Source organism: Neofelis nebulosa, chromosome 2, assembly GCF_028018385.1.
Source record: "Neofelis nebulosa isolate mNeoNeb1 chromosome 2, mNeoNeb1.pri, whole genome shotgun sequence".
In the NCBI taxonomy this organism is placed as follows: domain Eukaryota; kingdom Metazoa; phylum Chordata; class Mammalia; order Carnivora; family Felidae; genus Neofelis; species Neofelis nebulosa.
In genome coordinates this window covers 114,785,503-114,800,357 of record NC_080783.1, presented here as the reverse complement: position 1 = coordinate 114,800,357, position 14,855 = coordinate 114,785,503, and the positions used below count along the sequence as shown (strand labels likewise).

At 36.7% G+C, this 14,855-nt stretch overlaps 1 long non-coding RNA gene across 1 annotated transcript; it reads left to right on the top strand.

The window, feature by feature from the left end:
* Positions 1 to 6,686: 6,686 nt before the first annotated feature.
* Positions 6,687 to 8,631, top strand: LOC131493203 (uncharacterized). The gene is made up of 2 exons (XR_009252513.1): positions 6,687 to 6,736; positions 8,024 to 8,631. It is a non-coding gene; the product is annotated as an uncharacterized LOC131493203 (long non-coding RNA).
* The last annotated feature ends 6,224 nt before the right edge of the window (positions 8,632 to 14,855 follow it).

Genomic DNA, 14,855 nt, shown 5'->3' with positions numbered 1-14,855 from the left:
CTTATATATATTATATAATTTATATTCAGTGCACTTATTATATGTTTAATGTTATATATAAAAAATTTAATATCCTATAAAATATTATGTTTTATTATATAATGTATTTATATATTTTAATACATCATATAATTTATATATAATAAATATTATATGATATATAATTGTTATATAATAAAATATAATTATAAAGAATTTTAAGTTTCAATTTTGAATTAAAATATTTTAAACTTAATTTAAATCATTTTATTTTTATTTTTTAAAATTTAAACAATTTTAAATTAAAATATTTTAAATTTATTGTGAAAAATTGATATTTATTTATTTATTAAAAAATTTGTTTTAATGTTTATTTATTTCTGAGGCAGAGAGAGACAGAGCATGAGTCGGGGAGGGTCAGAGAGAGAGGGAGACACAGAATCAGAAGCAGGCTCCAGGCTCTGAGCTGGCAGCACAAAGCCCGATGCGGAGCTTGAACTCACAAACCGTGAGATCATGACCTGAGCCGAAGTCAGTCGCTCAACCGACTGAGCCACCCAGGCGCCCCAAAAAATTGATATTTAAAGAGTGTATCTATTTAATGAGTAATTTCTTGCCCATTATCCACACTGAGATAAAAACACGTTATACATTTGGTGCCTGTCTTCTTCTTTCCCTCCAGATCTAATGAATATCCTGAGTTTGAGGTATACATAAGTATTCCTATGTACTTCTTTATATTTCTATTTCATTATCATTTCCTTAAAATATGTGGGATTATTTATATATTTTCAACTTAAACATTACATATTTGATACACTTGTGCACACTTGCTTTTCTATCACAGAATTATTTGTGAGATGTTCATGTTACAGTGTCACTTAGTTTATTTTTTATGCTGTATTGTCCTCTACTTTACAACCACACTATTTAAGCAATTTCTTGTTAAAGAATATTCATGCTGCTTTTAATTATTTTGCAATTCTAAGCAATTTCATTATTTAAAGATCTCTACATATTGTCTATTTGTAGACAGTCTCTCTAGGATCTATCTGTATCTATTATCTATCTATCTATCTATCTACCTATCATTTATCATTTATCTAGGAATTGCATGGTCAGAATATAGATAGATATGCTCATTTTTAATGTTTATTTATTTTTGAGAGAGACAGAGACAGAATGCGAGTGGGTTAGGGCAAAGAGAGAGGGAGGCACAGAATCTGAAGCAGGTTCCAGGCTCTGAGCTGTCAGCACAGAGCCTGATGCAGGGCTGGGACTCACTAGCTGTGAGATCATGACCTGAGCTGAAGTCGGACGCTCAACCAACTGAGCCACCCAGGCACCCCTAGATATGCTCATTTTTGATATATTGTCACATGTGTTTCCAGGTTATAATCCCTCTGTTAGTGTAAAAGAGTTCCTGTTGCTTTACATTCTGGCAACACTTTGTGATACCAGATGTTCATATAATTGTTCAGTTAGTGTGAAATAACTCATCCTGTATTTCATTGTGTATATATTATTATATACACAATGCTGTGTTATCCATTTCCCTGATTGCAAGTGGTCTTGAGGATCTATTCATATATTTGTTCAACAATGTTTTCTTCTTTTGTAAATTGCTCTTTTTTACCTTAGGGATATTTTTATTCACTTGCTTGTTTTGTTATTGGTTTGAAAGTGTTCTTTACATGTTCCATCTTTTATTCTGTAGAAAGATTTTGCAAATATTTTCCCCAATATTGGTTTTTTACATGTTTAATGTTTTCTTTTCATGAATAAAATTATATACTTTTAATATAGTCAGGTTTGTGAAATTTTTGCTTTATAATTTTTTTTTATGCCTGTGAGAAAATAGAAAATATATATATTGTTCTCTGCCCCTAGTTTCTGTCATGGAGCTCCTGAAGCCCTTGTAATTTCCTGTTTTCACTGAGGCAACTCTAGGTGGGCTCCTGGATGGCTTCTGGATAGGTTTTAGTTCCCAGAAAGACCAAGCCATGATTAGTAGATTGGAATTTTCACCCTCACCCTGCATCCTCCAGAGAAGGGAGACATCTGGAAATGGATCAGTCATGATATCTACCATTGTTTGCTTCTCCATACAATTTTTAGAATGGGTTTGTCAATTCCACAATGCTGAGACAAAACAAAGCAAAGCAAAATGTGATGTTGGAATTTTGACTGGTATTGTATTAAATACATATAATAACATTAGAGCAATTTTTATTTTAATTATATTTATTTTTTCTTTCTATTACACCATGAACATATGTATAGCTCTCTTATTTACTTAGATCTTCTTTAGTGTCTTTCAATAAAGTTTTCTTATTTTTTTCTTTCAATAAAATTTTAACATTTTACACATAAATATCTTAGTCATTTAAAACTATTCATTATTATATAGCTTGTGTATTTTGCTGTTTTTTTAAAACAGCATCTTTAAATCTTTTTATCTTCTGTTATTTTTAAAGAAGCATAAGAATGTTGATTTGACAGCTTGCTATACTCTTGTTTTTTGTAATTCTCTACAAGGAATATTCTTATGCATATATTCTTTTCTTATCATTCCTTTGTTGTTAGCTAGGATGCAACAAGGAGTTACTCTGACCAGATGGCTGAAAGCCATCAGCAGAAGGGAGGAGGGGCAAGGGAAAAAGCAAGCAGGAAGCTCAACTAGGTGTTTCCCCTGACAGCCCCTTATGAACCACTTAGAGCCAGAAGGGAATTGAGTACCTGCACAGAAGTCCCTCTGGGTTGTCCTGAATTTACCTTTAGCTCATTATAGTATTAAGGTCTCCTCCTAAGAGGGTGGGAGTTCCACCATTTTTTGGAACATAAGATTTATGCATTAGCATGTTGGCATGCTAGACAATGCACAGTTGAACCAAAGTGCTTAAGTAATAGAATATGCATAAGTTCCTTAATGTATGTGCAAGCTCCCTGCCCCCACTCCTAATCTGAATAAAAACTTCTTGCACTAACTTGGTGGGGAGAGAGTGCTTTGAGAGCTATCTCCCTGTCTCCTTACTTGTATCAAGTAATAAAAGGTTTTTTGCTTTCAACACTTCCTTGGGTTGTGTTCAGTTTAATGTACTTCAAGCTGCAAACCCTTTGAGTTTAGTTATATTATCTCCTAAGGCTAAATTCTTAGATATTCAAACATTGTAAAAGAGTGTGCTCATTTTACATTCTAATTCATTTACATACCATAAAGTATGTATTGAATCAATGAATCATCATATTGTCATGCATAACCACTACACTCATTTATTTCACATCAGTGAAGCGTGAGTGTCCAATTCCATGCATCCTCTCCAATACCGAGTAATTGTTAGGCACTCAATCTTTGCCAATCTGATATGAATTAATAAACTTAACAGATACTCTATACAATAAAAAGATAGGATTTTAAAAAATTCTTTGATGATTAGAAACATTGAACATATTTCCAGTCACTTTTTGGCCATTTGTGTTTCTTTTTTGGTGTGTGTATGGTCTGTTCTTGTCCCTTTTCTTTTACTGGTGTGCTTGCATATATTTTATTGATTTATAAGAACTATTTTTCTATATTCCTAGCAAACTTGTAATTTCCCCCGATGGATCACTTTTCTTTCTGTCTTACTTATGGTGCCATTTTTTATATAGAATTTTAACTTTGAAATTAGACACATTCATCAATTTTTGAAAGGGAAAACACACTAGAAGTCAACAAGATAATGTACAAGTTTCTGACTCTGCAAAGGGCTGCAAGGTACAGGGAACAGAGCAAAATTCACACTGTTTTAATTACGTCCCATGGATCTCAGCAGTGTTTCCTCCTATCCCTTATGGTTATAAGGACATAGAGACAGATGAGTAGATGACTTCAGAAAACCAATCCCTTGTCACTAAACATTTTTCCTATAGAAAGGGTAACAAATCAATATAAGTCTATTGAAATAGAATAGTCACAGCCTGGAAATGAGTCTGCATGATATTACAAGCATGCTGCTGGTTTATCAACTGTGCCCAAGTCAGATTAATTGATAGTTGGGTGCTGCCCTCCCTGCCTGGAAGCAGGGGCATGATCTAGTGGCATCTGAGGCCCATCATTCTAGGAATCCATGAGCTGGGCTTCTGAGTAGTACTACCTGTGTGAGCCAAGGAATCAGTATCCTGACCTCTCCTTCCACAACTGAGCATTTTGGGACAACCTGGGGCCAAAATCATCCATGAGTAACATAAAGGCAGATCTCTGTAGGATGACACAGCCAGCATTCATCACTGTGCATGTCATATCCTATTGTCTTACATAACAGGGAAAAGCTGTTTGCAAATTCTTAGGTGCTGTGAATGCTGGTGAAATGATTATACATGCATGCTTCTCTGTAGATGCTGTTGAGGGATGCAAACATCAGATCCAGACCCTGCTCTCAAGAAGAGTTCAATCTCTTATCAGAGATATGTGGCATCAAATAAAATGAAGATAAAACACAAAGTATCTTGTCCAAAGGAGAGTTCATAGTCCAATTCAACTTCAGATAAAGATTTCTTCTATTAAGGGAGCAAAAAAGAAAACCATAGAAACAGAATAACTTCAGACAGCCTAGATATTTGAATTCAAGAACAAGGAGTTTAGGTTTTATCCTGAATCAGTGAAGTCCCTTGAGAAGACTTCATTTACTGGTAGTGTAACTATATAATTCATCATCTAAACTGGGGCACACTTGAGACTGAAAAAAAGTTCATAATTTATGCTGTGACAGAAGGCATATCCCAAAACTGTCCCTGACAAACAAGGGTGTATGGTAACCCTATTAAGTGGTCATAGACAATTATTTCTTAAAAGATCTCTAATGAAGAAAAGACAGAGGGAGAAAACCAGGAAGTGAGAGGCAAAAACGGCCAACAAAATACACACAGCATTACCATTATATATATATATATATATGTTTATACAAACAATATATATATATATTATACAAACTATATATATATATGTTTATACAAACAATCACACATTTAGCTTCTATATATTATTTGTATACCCATATGCATAGACATAAACACATATTTATATCTTGCAACTGCATGTTAACTGGCTTAACCCTTTCCTTATGACTTATTCATTATGTTGCTTCAGGTTCTGGAGAATTTCAGATTCTCCCCCAGTGTTTCTGCTACTAGCCAGAAAGAGAGTCTTCCTTTACTGGCTTCTTATGGCTTTAGTGTGGCTTCTTCTAATTAATTAATTAATTAACTTGGATAATCTCACTATGGTGTTGTACACCAACTTGAAACAGATATGAACTCCTGTCCTTGCCCTTCATGTATTGGAAGTATAGTAGAAAAACTTTCTGAGTAGAGAAAACAATAATAAAAACCTAGGGCCAAGGAGCAGCAAGGGACTTCAAAAGCCCCTAGAAGGTGCTCCCATTGCCTACTGGGCGTTGCTCAGGCCTTGGCCTCCGGATTTCCCACGCTTAGACTGCACTTTCTTGCCACCCGGCCCTGATTGGTCACTCTATGGCAGTGAGGAGCTCCCTACTCCTCACCATGAATTCTTTTCCTGGAGGTGTTTCATAGTCAAACATATTTAGCAAAACAAAGGAGACTTAAGAGAAAAAAAGTAAATAATTTGGAAAAAAATCCTCAAAAGTCCTGATTTTTCTTCCATTGAAGTAAAATATGACCTACAAAGGATACATATTTTTCCTTTATTTATGAATACATAGGTATCTTATTATTTGAGAGTACACCATGTTACATTCCCTCTGTTAGGCTTGTTCTTTACATGGTCTGTCTAAAGCAATATCCCTGTGAGATATTTTTATCATTATTCATACTTTACAGTAGAGGAAACAGACAAACAAAACTAAAAAGGAGTCACTGTATGTAACTTTCACAGGATGCACAGATACCACGTGACAGAACCAGAATTGCATTCTAGGGTCTGACTCCAGGCTCTTAAAAGCAGTGGGATACACCAGAGATCAGCTAATTTTTTGATAAAGGGCTAAAGACTAAATATTTTAGGCTGTGGAAGACATAGGGTCCTTGACTCAGCTACTCAATTCTGTCATTGTACTGTGAAAATAGCCATTGTTAATGAATGGGTTCCAAGTAAAACGTTAAAAACACTGAAATTTGAATTTAATAGAATTCCCATGTGTCATGAAGTATACTTCTTTGATTTTTATTTCCAAACATTAAACATGTAAAACCATTCTTAGCTTGCAGGCTACACAAAATAGGCAGAGGGGCAGATTTGGACTCTAGACCAGTTTGCTGACCTCTGGGAGCCTGGCAGGGTGGCTTAGACTTGGGCATAAGTAGAGAAATGTGAAGGTATCTCTAAATTATAATCCAGAACAGGCTGCCAAGAGCCACTGATTTTATGTGGCAGGAAGAAGGAAAGAAAGGGACTCTGGCCCAAAGTCCAAAACAAGAGCTGTGTGACCTTCCAGGTGGCACTTGCCAAGGAGAATGAGACAAAAGATCAAATTAAATTGTCCACAACCATGTCACTCCTTGTTTCTAAGAAGCCCTAGCCCTTGCATTTTGGGCCCCATGGAAGGAGGCAGGAAGGAGCTGCCAGTCACCACCTGTCACAGTAGCATGTGGGTGGCAGGAGGCAGTCCCCTCATGCCCAGGTCCTGTCTCACAGGCTGGGGGCAGAGCCCAAGGCCAGGATAAAAGGGCTTTGGGGACAGAGCCCTGTCATGCACTCCTCTCCTGAGGTGCTGACAGACCCAGTATTGCCTGTGCACCGGTAAGTGTCCCCTGGGACCAGGACCAGTGCCTTTCACAGAAGGAGCTCAGACCAGAGCAAGGAGGCAGATAGAATAGGGATTTGGGAGAAACGGATCCATTGTGGCAGAGGAGGAGGGTTTGAGGAAGGAGTGCAGGAAGTGTTCTAGCACCAGCTGAGAACATGTGGAGAACCAGATGTCTATGCCTTGAGATCTGGAGAAAGCAAATGGATCTGCATTTTGGTGTGCCCCTCAGGATGGGGACACTGAAGCACAGACACTGGGCTCCACTCTGACAAGTTTCAGGAGACAGCTCACTTTTGAAAATACAACCCTGTTCTTCCTTGCAAAGGAAGGTGGTAGACAGGGACCTTAGGCTCTTTTGGATTTGTTAAACCTGCCTACTCATGGGTCTTGGAATGTTTTTGTACACTTCCTGTGTTGATGAAGATAACACAAGCCTGAGAATCACCTTGCCAACCTGCCAGCTTGAAATGGTAAAGAAGAGACCTGCGTTCTGGACTGAGATCAGGGGTCCGGTTTCAAGTCTCAGCTTGGACTGGCTGAGAGGTTTATCAGTCTCTTTAATAATGTGAGCTTACCGAAGTGGGGCATCTCCGAGGTCCTTTGCAATGCTGACCTCACAGAATAAAATCATCTTGGAAGTTATGACAAGAGGCAACAATTACTGTAGGTTTCCTTTAAGAAATAGTATCCCCTCGGGGCGCCTGGGTGGCGCAGTCGGTTGAGCGTCCGACTTCAGCCAGGTCACGATCTCGCGGTCCGTGAGTTCGAGCCCCGCGTCAGGCTCTGGGCTGACGGCTCGGAGCCTGGAGCCTGTTTCCGATTCTGTGTCTCCCTCTCTCTCTGCCCCTCCCCCGTTCATGCTCTGTCTCTCTCTGTCCCCAAAATAAACAAAAAACGTTGAAAAAAAAAATTAAAAAAAAAAAAAAAAAAGAAATAGTATCCCCTCAAATGGCCTATTAATTGAACAACTTCAGATTTGAAAGGTGTGGTTGAAACCAGTACCATCTTCACCTACAAGGCTTTAGACTTTTGGATGTGTTTGGTAATATGGTTTGGTCTTAGTTTACTACCTTGTATACTAGAGGAAAGTGTGTGTCTGACTTATAAGGCTCACCTGAGGTTCCAAAGAGATGATGCCAGAGTACAGGAATGTTGTGCAGCTTCTGGATTATATGGGATGTTTCTAAGTGATATTTCTATGATTCTATGATATGTTAAGAGGGTGAGACGGGCAGGGGGCTCTGTGTCCTGGTCTGACTCACTATGTGACTCTTCTTCAGCTCCTGACCCTCCTTGCTAAGATGTCCTGCCAGCAGAACCAGCAGCAGTGCCAGCCACCTCCCAAATGTCCTCCCAAGTGTCCCCCAAAGTGCCCCCCAGTCTCTTCCTGCTGCAGTGTCAGCTCTGGGGGCTGCTGTGGTTCCAGCTCTGGGGGCGGGGGCTGCTGTAGCTTTGGGGGTGGTGGCTGCTGTCTGAGCCACCACAGGCGACAAAGGTCCCATCGCCACAGACAGAGCTCTGCCTGCTGCAGCCAGCCCTCAGGGGGCTCCGGATGCTGTGGCCAGCCATCTGGGAGCTCTGGGTGTTGCGGAGGGGGCAACAATCAGTCATCTGGAGGTTGCTGTTGAAGTGGACCTTGATACCCTCTTCCCCTGACCTTCCTGAATGGTGGAGAGATCTGAGCAAAAGCTTAGGCTCTAGCTAGAGGATCCCTCTACCCTGGTGTCCAGAAGCCCAAAACATCTCTCTAAAATTCATTTTCTGCCTTTCTTCCCCCTATCTGTGACTGCCCTGGGAATCTCAAAGTGCAAACTCCTTGTTTCTCCACAACTTGTATTATTGCATTCTGTTGCCAGAATTAGAACAATAAAATTGAATCTGCTCACTACCTTGGTGTAGGCTGATATCATATCCCATTTTTGTTACAGCTGTTCTCTTCTCCTCTGCCTCTGCTGGTGGCTGCAGGGGATTTAGTGGATGGAGGACAGGGTCAAGGGTCAGAAGGGAAATTTTTTCATACTTTTATACATTTGTAATCTCCACTGACTCTTTTCTTTCCCTTTTAATCAAGGCCCTGAAGCAGCATTAATTGTGAACATTGCTCCTTCCCCCTTTGGTTACCTTCACATGTCTAACTCTGTACCTCAGGCATGGCCAGGAGATAGGTATCATCCTCCTTCCTACCATCACCTCCTCACTCCAGTCTCCCCATTCTATACCCTGCTCCTAATCAGTTCCCTTCAACTTAAGTACACATATACATACACATACAAATGCATATATGGAATAAACCCTTATTTATTTAAGTTTCAAAATCATTTATTATTGTATAATTTACACAGAATAAACTTCCATAATATTTAAATATACAATTCAAAGACTTTTGCCAAATATATGCAGTCGTGTAACCACAAATGTAATTAATGCATTTAAAACGTAGTTGGTGGACTTGACCTCAGTAAGTTGCACCACCAAATGGAGAACAGAGCCTGTTACACCAAGCCCTGCCCCATGCACCCTCCATCTCCACTAGGGCAAGTCAGCCTGAGAATCAGAGCAGCAGGTCCCTCCCCCAGAAGACCAGCACAAACCCTTTCCACACACTAAGTCTACTGATCATAGAGTTCTGCAAAGCTCTAGCTCTAAGAGACACAGGATCTCGTTTCCTTTGGGTTTGTTTGTTTGTTTGTTTTGCTTTGCTTGGATACAAAAAGATCAAAATTTTTTATTTTATTTATTTTTTAATTTTATTTTTTTAATAAAATAAAAATAAAAATAAAAATTGTTAATTTTTTTATATTTTCTTTTTTCTATCAAGTTTCTCTTGACAGGCAGACCAAAACACACCTATGATCTAGCTTCCTTCATTATTTTAAAATTTTTTATACTTTGAGTTTAATTTTATTATTATTTTTTTCCTCCAAAATGACAAGACAGAGAAATTTACCACAAAACAAAGAACAGGAAGAAATGATGGCCAGGGATTTAATCAATACAGATATAAGTGAGATATCTGAACTAGAATTTAAAACAACAATTATAAGGATTCTAGCTGGACTTGAAAAAAGCATAAAAGACTCTAAAGAACCCCTTACTGCAGAGATAAAAGAGATAAAATATAGCCAGACCAAAATTAAAAATGCTATAACTAAGATGCAAACCTGAATGGATGCTGTGACAGCAAGGATGCACAAAGCAGAGGAATGAATTAGTGACATAAAAGATATAATTATGGGAAATAATGAAAATAATGAAGCTGAAAAGAATAGAGAAACAAAAGTTATGGATCACAAAGGTAGACTTATGGAACTCACTGACTTTGAGCAAATTATAGCTGAAAACTTCCCTAATCTGGGAAGGATGCAGACATCAAAATCTAAGAAACACAGGGAACTCCCATTAAATTAAACAAAAGCTGGCTAACCCCAAGGCATATCATAGTTAAATTCACAAAATACAGGCAAGGAAAAAATCCTGAAAACAGCAAGGGAAAAATAATCCTTAACCTATAAGGGAAGACAGATCAGGTTCACAGCATATCTAGCCACATAAAGTTGGCAATCCAGAAGGGAATGGCAGGATTCAATGTGCTGTATGGGAAAAATATGGAGTCAAGAATACTTTATCCAGCAAGACTGCCATTCAGAATAGAAGGGGAGATAAAGAATTTTCTATACAAATAAAAACTAAAGGAATTAATGACCACTAAACCAGCCCAGCAAGAAATATTAAGGAGGACTCTTTGAGAGGGAGTAGGAGGGGGTAGACTAGAAGCAACAAACACTAGAAAGGAACAGAGAACATCACCAGAAACACTAATTTCACAGGTAAAAGAATGGCAATAAATTCATATCTTTCAGTAGTCACTCTGAATGTAAATTGACTGTGTAATGATAGTAATGGACTATGTAATGATACATAGGGTATCAGAATAGATAAACAAAAACAAGACCCATCTATATACTGCCTACAGGAGACTCATTTTAGACCTGAAGACATCAGCAGATTGAAAGTAAGGGGATGGAGAACCATCTATCATGCTAGTGGACACCAAAAGAAAGCCAGAGTAGCCAAAATTATATCAGGTGAGATTTTAAAAAAAAAAAGACTGTAACAAGAGATGAAGAAAAGCATTATATCATAATTAAGTGGTCTATCAAGAAGATCCAAAAATTGTAAATATTTATGCCCCAAACTTGAAGAAATCCAAATATATAAATCAATTACTAACAAACATAAAGAAACTCACTGATAATAATACAATAATAGGAGACTTTAACAACCTACTTACATCAATGGACAGATCATCTAAGCAGAAAAACAATAAGGAAATAATGACTTTGAATGACATACTTGATAAGATGGACTTAATGTATATATTCAGAACATTCTACCCTAAAGCAACAGAATACACATTCTTTTTGAGTGCACATGGAGCATTCTCCAGAATAGATCACATACTGGGTCACAAATCAGCCCTCAACAGGTACAAAAAAATTGAGATCATACCATACATACATATTTTCTGACCACAATGCTATGAAACTTGAAGTCAACCACAAGAAAAAATTTAGAAAGGCCTCAATGCATGGAAGCTAAAGAATGCCCTACTAAAGAATGAATGGGTACCAAGAAATTAAAGAAGAAATAAAAAAGTACATGGAAGCAAATAAAAATGAAAACACAATAGTACAAAACCTTTGGGAAGCAGCAAAGGCAGTCCTAAGAGGGAAGTATACTGCAATACAGGCCTACCTCAAGAAGCAAGAAAGGTCTCAAATACACAACCTAACTCTACACCTAAAGGAGCTAGAAAAGGAACAGCAAATAAAGCCTAGAGCCAGCAGATTAGGGAAATAATAAAGACTAGAGCAGAAATATACAATATGGAAACAAACGAAAAACAGTAGAACAGATCAACAAAATTAAGAGCTGATTCTTTGAAAGAATTAATAAAATTGATAACCCCCTAGGCAGATTTATCAAAAGAAAAGAGAAAAAACCTGAATAAATAAAATCACAAATTGAAGGGGAGATATCATGACCAACACTCCAGAAAAACAAATAATTATAAGAGAACATTATGAAAAATTTTATGCCAATAAACTGGTTAATCTGGAAGAAATGGGAAAATTCCTAGAAATACGCAAACTACCAAAACTGAAATATAAAGAAATAGAAAATTTGAACATACCCATAAACAGCAAAGAAACGGAATCAGTAATCAAAAATCTCCCAAAAAACAGGAATACAAGGTCAAATGGCTTCCCAGGGAAATTTTACCAAACATTAAAAAATGTTTATTTATTTTTGAGAGAGAGACACACAGAGTGTGAGCAGGAGAGGGCAGAGAGAAAAGAGGACACAGAATCTGAAGCAGACTCCAGGCTCTGAGCTGTCAGCCCAACATGGGACTCGAACTCATGAACCATGAGATCATGACCTGAGCTGAAGTTGGACACTTAACCAACAGAGCCACCCAGGCAAACCCCCTTTTTAAAATTAAAAAAATTTTTTTTCTACCAAACATTTAAATAAATGTTCTTTAATTTAAAAATTCTTCTCAAACTGTTCCAAAAAATAGAAATGCAAGGAAAACTTTCAAATGCATTTTATGAGGCCAGCCACACCCTTATTCCAAAACCAGAAAAAGACCCCACTAAAAAGGACATTATATTTCATCAATATCCCTGATGGATGCAAAAATTCTCAACAAGATGCTGGAAAAGTGAATTCAACAGTATGTTAAAAGAATTACCACAATCAAGTGGGATTTATTCCCAGGCTCCAGGGTTGGTTCAGTATTCATAAATCAACAAATGTGATACACCACGTTAATAAAAGAAAGGATAAAAATGATATCCTCCCAGTAGATGCAGAAAAAGTATTTGACAAAATATAGCATCCATTCTTGATAAGTCTTCAACAAAGTAGGGATGGAAGGAGCATACCTCAACATCATAAAGGCCATATACAAACAAACCACAGCTAATATCATCCTCCATGGGGAAAACTGAGAGCTTTTACCTTATGGTCAGAAAAAAGGCAAGGATGTCCCCTCTCACAACTCCTTTTAAAAATAGTATTGGAAGTTCTAGCTAATACAATAAGATAAGAAAAGTTAATTAAAGGCATACAGATTGGGAAGGAAGAAATAAAATGTTTTGTTTGCATATGATATAATCATCTATGTAGGAAATCTGAAAAAATAAACAAACAAATCTCCTGGCACCAATAAGGAATTATAGCAAGACTGAAGGATACAAGGTTAACACAAGGTTATCCACAAAAGTCAATCATTTTCCTGTATAACAGTGAACAAGTAGAATTTGAAGTTAAAAATACAACACCATTTACATTATCAACCCCCAACAATAAAATACTTAGGCGTAAATCTGACAAAATATGTATATAATATATTCAATATGAGGAAAACTATAAAACTGATGAACAAAATCAAATAAGAACTAAATAAATTGAGAGATATTCCACATTCGTGGATATGAAGAATCAATATTGTCAAGAATATCAGTTCTTCTGAACTTGACCTATAGATTTAATGCAATCCACTCAAAAGTTCAGCAGATTATTTTGGGGGTATCAAGAAACTGACTATAAAATTTATATGAGGAGTCAAAAGATACAGAATAGCCATCACCAAATCAAAGGAGAAAAACAAAGTTGTAGGACTGACACCACTCAACTTCAGGACTATAAAGGTACATAATCAAGACAGTTTGACATCAGCAAAATAATAGATAAATGGAACAGAGTAAAGACCCCAGAAATAGATACCCATAAATATACTCAACTGAGCTTTGACAAAAGAGCATATATAATACAATGAAACAAAGATAATCTTTTCAAAAACGTGGTGCTAGAAAAAAGGGAAATCCACATGAAAGAAAAACCAATAATAATATAGACACAGACCTTATACTTTACACATAAATAAACTCAAAATGGATTACAGACCTAAATGTAAAATGAAACATTATAAACTTCCTGGGAGATAACATAGAAGAAGACCTAGATTAAGTTGGGTATGGCAATGACTTTTTAGATATAACACCAAAGGCACAATACATGAAGGAAATAAGTGATAAGCTGGACTTGATTAAATTTAAAGATTCTGCTTTCAAAAAGACAAAGTTAAGAGAGTGATAAAACAAATCACAGACTATGAGAAAATATTAACAAAAGACACATTTGATGAAGGACTATTATTCAAAAACTATAAAGAACTCTTATAACTAAACAATAAGAAAACAAACAACTCAGATAAAAAATGGACAAAAGACTTTAACAAACACCTCACCAATGAAGATCTACAAATGACTAATAAACATATGAAAAGACACTCCATATCATATGTCATCAGGGGAATGCAAATTAAAAGAACAAGATACTACTATAAACCTATTAGAATGGCCAAAATCTGGAACACTGGCAACAACAAATATGGATAAAAATATGAAGCAACAGGGACTCTCTCTCATTTATTGCTTGTAGGAATGCAAAATTGTATAGCTATGTTGGAAAGTGGTTTGGTGGTTTCTTATGAAACTAAATGTACTTTTACCATATAATCAAGTAATCTTATAGTATTTAACCAAAGAAGTTGAAAACTTATGTACACACAAAAATCTGCACACAGATATTTAAGCACTTTTATTCATAATTGCCAAATCTTAGAAACAATCAACATGTCCTTCAGGAGGTAAAAAAATAAATAAATGGTGGCACTTCTAGACAATGAAATATTATTTGGCAATATGAAGAAATTAGCTATCAGGAAATGAAAAGACATGGAGAAACCATAAATAATATTACTTGGGGTGGCTGGGTGGCTCAGTCAGTTGAGTGTCTAACTTGATTTTCATCTGAGGTCATGATCCCAGGGTCATGGGATTAAGCTCCATACTGGGCTCCATGCTGAACATGGAGCTTGCTTGAGATTCTCTCTTTCTCTCCCTCTGCCCCTCTCCCCTACTCTCTCTCTCTCTCTCTCTCTCTCTCTAAATAAAAAAAGAATCTTAAAAAAATAAAAAAATAAATATATATTACTAAATAAAAGAAGCCGATCTGAAAATGCTACATGCTATATGACTC